This window comes from Hemibagrus wyckioides, linkage group LG14 (genome assembly GCF_019097595.1).
Source record: "Hemibagrus wyckioides isolate EC202008001 linkage group LG14, SWU_Hwy_1.0, whole genome shotgun sequence".
Taxonomy (NCBI): Eukaryota; Metazoa; Chordata; class Actinopteri; order Siluriformes; family Bagridae; genus Hemibagrus; species Hemibagrus wyckioides.
Window position 1 is genome coordinate 16749357 of NC_080723.1, and position 6000 is coordinate 16755356.

Genomic DNA, 6000 nt, shown 5'->3' on the forward strand with positions numbered 1-6000 from the left:
TGCTCCATCAAACCAACAGTTAATGAGAACTAAAGCTGCACCGATCCGATACTAAACATCAGCACAGGGACCTGAAATACTGGCACTCACTGTAATATTTAATAGATAGGTAATAAATCACCTTTATCACCATTTATTACAGCAGCACAGAGATTTGGATGTATCCCAACTTTATATTTAACAGTACTTTTAGCTTGCGCAGTGAACACCGAGGCATCTTGCACGTGAATACGAGGGACAACAGGCGTCTTATATTCGACGTCGAAGTCGAGACGACGCATTCGTCTCACCTCCAACAGTACACAATAGCCTGCAGAGTGTCAGATCAGTTACTAAGCAGACATCGGTGTCACATATCAACTGATACTCGGAGCTCTGATCCGGAGATCATCTCAAATATGATTAGAAATTTTTTTAAAAAACGACAACTTTTGTAATATTTCCATAATCAAATAAAGGACCAAGATGGACGGAGATCTTTCCTTTTTCCAAATACAGTCAAGACGCCAACACCTATTTGCTCCAGAGTTAGATTCTGAACAAAGCTACAAGACCTGTTTTGTTAAGAAATGAAAGAAGTCTATCAGTTTATCCTTGCGCAAACACCATGCATAAATTATTACGCAGTCGATTTGAGCCAAGGAATCGCAAAAAGGCTAACTTATGTGGCTTCTGACACACTGTTAGCTATCCTGGTCGTGTTTGAGCGCAGGCAGAGAATGGCTGCATTTCATTTTGGTCCTTTAATGTTTCTTTAAAGAAGGGAGATCAGCCACAAGTAAAATTACTCTAGACATCATGGATCCATAAATCCTTTCAAATACAGAGTACATATCAGACCTGCTTGGCACTTCTGGTTAACTTGAACCTTTTCCTTTTTTTTTTTTATTCCTTCTTTCGCAAATTGGCACACATTATATTGTCTTTTTTGGCAAGTGAATAAGTGTTAAAAGCAGAATGTTACTGAAGTAGTAACATAGCATGTCAATGTCTTCAATCATGTTTAAGGAGCATTTTATGAATCACACAGGAATACACCAGTCCATCTCAGGACAGCGAAACACACACACTCACACACTCACTCATTCACACCTAGGGGCAATTTGGATTCGCAAATCCACTTACTGGCATGTTTTTAAGAATTGGGAGGAAAGCGGAGATATATCCACACGATCGTGCACAGAAACGCCCAACAGACTGTAACCTGAGCTCAGGATCGAATCTGGGACCCGGAGGTCTCAGTTTCACACACCGGTCTGTCTAGGGTTTTTTTTTTTTTCCATCAACTAAAAGAGAATGATAAAATACTGAGATGATTGTCAGTGTCAGGTTTTGGTTGAAAAAGAATTTCAAACAGAAAACACAGAGAGAGAGAGAGAGAGAGAGAGAGAGAGAGAGAGAGAGAGAGAGAGATAGATAGATACAGAGAGAGAGAGAGAGAGAGAGAGAGAGAGAGAGAAATAGATAGATAGATACAGAGAGAGAGAGAGAGAGAGAGAGAGAGAGAGAAATAGATAGATACAGAGAGTGAGATAGATAGATACAGAGATACAGAGAGAGAGAGAGAGAGAGAGAGAGAAATAGATAGATACAGAGAGAGAGAGAGAGAGAGAGAGAGAAAGAGAGAGAAATAGATAGATACAGAGAGTGAGATTAATAGATAGATACAAAGAGAGAGAGATTAATAGATAGATACAGAGAGAGAGAGAGAGAGAGAAATAAATAGATAGATAGATAGATAGATAGATAGATAGATAGATAGATAGATAGATAGATAGATAGATAGATAAATACAGAGCGAGGGAGAGGGGGAGAGAGAGAGAGAGAGAGAGAGAGAGAGAAATATATAGATAGATACAGAGTGAGAGAGAGAGAGAGAGAGAGAGAGAGAGAGAGAGAGAGAGAGAGAGATAGATAGATAGATTATTCTTTCATCTTGAAAATAAACACCAATATAGGAATAAACTTAACTTAGATAAAAAGACTTTTTTTTAATAATGTTTCTCTGGATCGTGAAACTTCACCAGCTGTAAAGTTTGCAAAGTCAGATTTCATTCACCCACCCAAACGACCGCTAGTCAGACACTATATTAAGTGATTAATGATCTAGCTGTAGCTGTTATAACACTTAATAACGCTTCTGCAGCACTGCCTCTGACTGGACATCAATTATGCATCTATGCATGTGCATTCTTGTCTCCTAAAATAGCTGTCTGTAGTGCAATCTGGCTCACTTGGTGAAATAAACGTCAGCTTGAAAGGCAGTTCAACGTGTCTACTTGCAAAGATTCCAGCCGAGCTCACTCTCTCAAACACACACACACACGCGCCAGCGCGCGCACTCTGCTAGCTAAACACTGGTGCACGCGCTACCCATAACAAAGCAGATCTGAATTAAATAACGCATCGGCTTTGCTTTAAATGTCCTCCACTGACCTGGTCGTCAAAATGTCCTGTTTAAAGCCTGGACCCGCTGTCGGACTCCATAACAGCAGCTAATTCAGCAGCAGTGCCCTGACTGAGACTCACGGAGTCGCGCCTCCTCCGTTCTGCCCCCAAAGTCACAAACACGCGAAGACACTCTTATTATTTAAACGATTACTTACGATGACCACTAGAGGGCGCAAAAGGAGAAGAAAATTAATCCGTGCACTGGCGCTATCTGGTGGCTAAACAGAAGATTGTTCTTTTTTTATGAAACTGATCAATTTACTCAAAAAGATTTTCACTTCATTGTCTGTACCGCTTATCCGATCTATCCTCGGGTCACGGGGAGCCTGTGCCTATCTCAGGTGTCATCGGGCATTAAGGCAGGTTACACCCTGGACAGAGTGCCAACCCATCACAGGGCACACACACACACTTATGTAATCACACACTACAGGAGAGACTCCAATCAGATCTTTGGTCTGTGGGAGGAAACCAGAGCACCCAGAGGAAACCCACCAAGCACGGTGAGAACATGCAAACTCCACACACACACACACACACACACACACACACACACACACACACACAGTGAGCGGGACCCGAATAGACCCGAACCCAGGATGCTGGCGGTGTGAGGCGAACGTGCTAACCACTAAGCCAGCATGCCGCCTACTCAGAAAGATGACAAATGAAAAATCAAAGAAGAGTAGTGATGACAGAAATACAACATGTAAGCAAATTAAAAGTATGTAATAGTCTTTATTATAGTCCTAATTCATAATACATTCCTACATTTGGGCAGCCTTTTATTCTTGTTATTTAGAACAGTATTAATTAATATAAAAGTATTCATTATTTAGTCTGTGATTCAAATAAACCAATATAGTCCATTAACCGTGAAATAAACCGTTTTTCTTTTTGGAGGAGGGTCATGAGTGGTACGTTTACATCAGTATCGTATGCTTTCTTACTTTTGCATACATTCTTTTGCATTGCATTGAAGACCACCGTTTCGTAAAGAGTAAAGCCCTCTATTGTCATTCTCGTCCATATAAAGATATACAGTATAAAGAAATGTTCTTCTTCTTGGCCTTTGCTGGAAAAAAAGGTTACTGAAAGCGACAACCGTGAAACACACCCGACAAAATGTAGTGCAAAATAAGGAAGTTGCAGTGAAAATACAGACAACCGAGTACAAGGGAATGAATAGACAGAATGCAAGAAGTAGACTCTAGACTGTAAAATAGGGGTCAACTTAATAGTTATTGCACAACAAACTACAGAATAAACACAACACAACTGTTATTCATTCACTGGGCACTTTATTAGGAATTCTAATACTAATCTTGATGCCACAGTCAAATCACTAACATCACATTTTGTTTCCTATATACTGATGGTTGATGTGAACGTTACTGAAAGCTGCTGGTCCGTAAATGCATGATTTGATGCGATACACTGCTCTCACACAACTGGCTAATTAGATAATTGTGTATGGATTCGGTAATTGGAATGTGGTGGCTTAGTGGTCAAGGTGTTGGAATACTCATTGGGAGGTTGTGAGATCAAATTCTAGGTCCACCACAGTGGACTGCTGGGCCCTTGAACCCCAATTGCTCAGATGTATAAAAAAAATAAATGAGAAAAATTCTCTGGATAAGGGTGTATGCCAAATACCAGAAATGTAAATGTGTGATTGAGTTCCTAATAAAGTGGCCAGTACCTGTATCATGTAATCAGAAGCACAGTAATGAGTGGTGTGTATATTATAATGTTGATTATTTTCCTATAACAGCACGTCCAGGCCTGATAAACTGGCATACATTTTGTCACATGAAGCAGTTTTATTATTGAGGTCCCAGGTATGGACGTGTGGAAAAGAGGTCATATATCAGCATTATATCAATTTTAACTAAGACATATAGGTGTATAGACTCCACAAGGTCACTAGATTATAACTTTCAGGAACACAGGTCTATCACAATCCATCTGCATCCAAAACCGCAATTTCTTTTACCATACGTGTTTATATGTGATTAGATGAGATGAGATTAGATGAGTCTAGATTAGATTATCTTAGATTAAACTTTATTGTGAGTACAAAGGCAATAAACTGCATTCAAAGATTTAAAGAACAGTGTCACAGGAAACCATTTCATTTTGAATGATGATAAACACCTTTTCATAAGCTGTGTGACAGAGGAAGTGAGAAAAAAGTGAAGCGTAGATTAGTAGATTGTTAAAAACAAAATCCAGCACAAACAAACAAACACAAAAAAAACCCTTTCAGGTAAATAGGGAAGAATAGAAGTTCTAATCAGGCAAAATCAATGAAAGTGAAAAACACTTTCACTTAACATCCTTTAGTCATTTTATTCACATTCGGACATTTCCAAATCCTATTTCTATACTTGTAAGAAAATTAAATCTGTAACATTTTCAGTTCCATTCATACTGGTAATACATTCATCCATCTATTATCCATACCTGCTTTATTCCTAATTAGGGTCACTGGGATCTGCTGGAGCCTATCCCAGCACACATTGGGTGAAAGGCAGGGGTACACCCTGGACAGGTCACCAGTCCATATATAGACAGACACCCACACACACACACACACACACTCACTCCTATAGGCAAACTTTTGGGACATCCTGTAGATTATTATGTATCACACACAAGTACATGTGGAAAAAATCGACACACTGGCCTCCATCATAAGTGATATGAAGTATTACATTATCTTGATGTGGTGTGTGTGTGTGTGAAAGATCTCATGCTCTGCTGCTGGTTCTGATCAAATGCACATTATCATCTAGTGTTTGCTAATAGTATGAACAGCAGCTACACTAATTCCTTTCCACTTGTTTCTCTTTTTCTACCCATTCCAGGCATCTAGAGGTGGTGCCAGCTCCAGTTGTGGTCCACTTCATGACCTTTAGAGAGAAGAGGCCCTCTGAGGATACCTGAGGCATCCAGAGATGTACCCGGCCCGCTCCAGTTGGATTCTGCTTCATGAAGATTTCGGACATTCGAAGAGAAGATGCTAACTCCATGAAGACTTTGAGGACAACAAACTCCTAATCAGTACACAAAGTCTAATATTAATCTTGCACTTTTTGTACTTTATGTTCTGTAAAGCTTATATGAGACAACGTCCATTGTTAAAAGCAATTGGATTGAATTGAATTGGTCTGTGTCACTTTTACGTTCCTTCTGTGAAACATGTTGCTATATGTCACAGTAATTTATTCCCACTAGCTGCCATTTGTGGAAGATAAATTTAAGGTTCAAGGGGTTTGCTAGTTATATTGCATGTTATTAATATAGTCATGTAGGTTTAATTCAACTATATTGACTCAGCTAGTGACAGAGGAAGTTAGATTTTCCACATCAACTAATAATGATATTTCATTTATACTGGCAGCAAGTTTATTTATTTATTTGGTTGTTTTTTTTTTGTTTTTTTTTATACCTTATATCTGATCAGACTGGAGTCGGTTCCAGAAAATTCCACAAGCTAAACGAAGGAAAGGAAAAAACCCCAAAAACCCAGGCATACCATAATGT

General features: G+C 39.2%; 1 protein-coding gene across 1 annotated transcript in view; it reads right to left on the minus strand.

The window, feature by feature from the left end:
• The window catches only part of ndst1a (N-deacetylase/N-sulfotransferase (heparan glucosaminyl) 1a), a 91964-nt gene extending 89399 nt beyond the window's left edge, over nucleotides 1-2565 (minus strand). The window contains exon 1 of the mRNA XM_058408268.1: nucleotides 2437-2565. The gene's annotated coding sequence lies outside the window, so the exon portion shown is untranslated. The remainder of the gene's footprint in view (nucleotides 1-2436) is intronic.
• Nucleotides 2566-6000: the final 3435 nt, after the last annotated feature.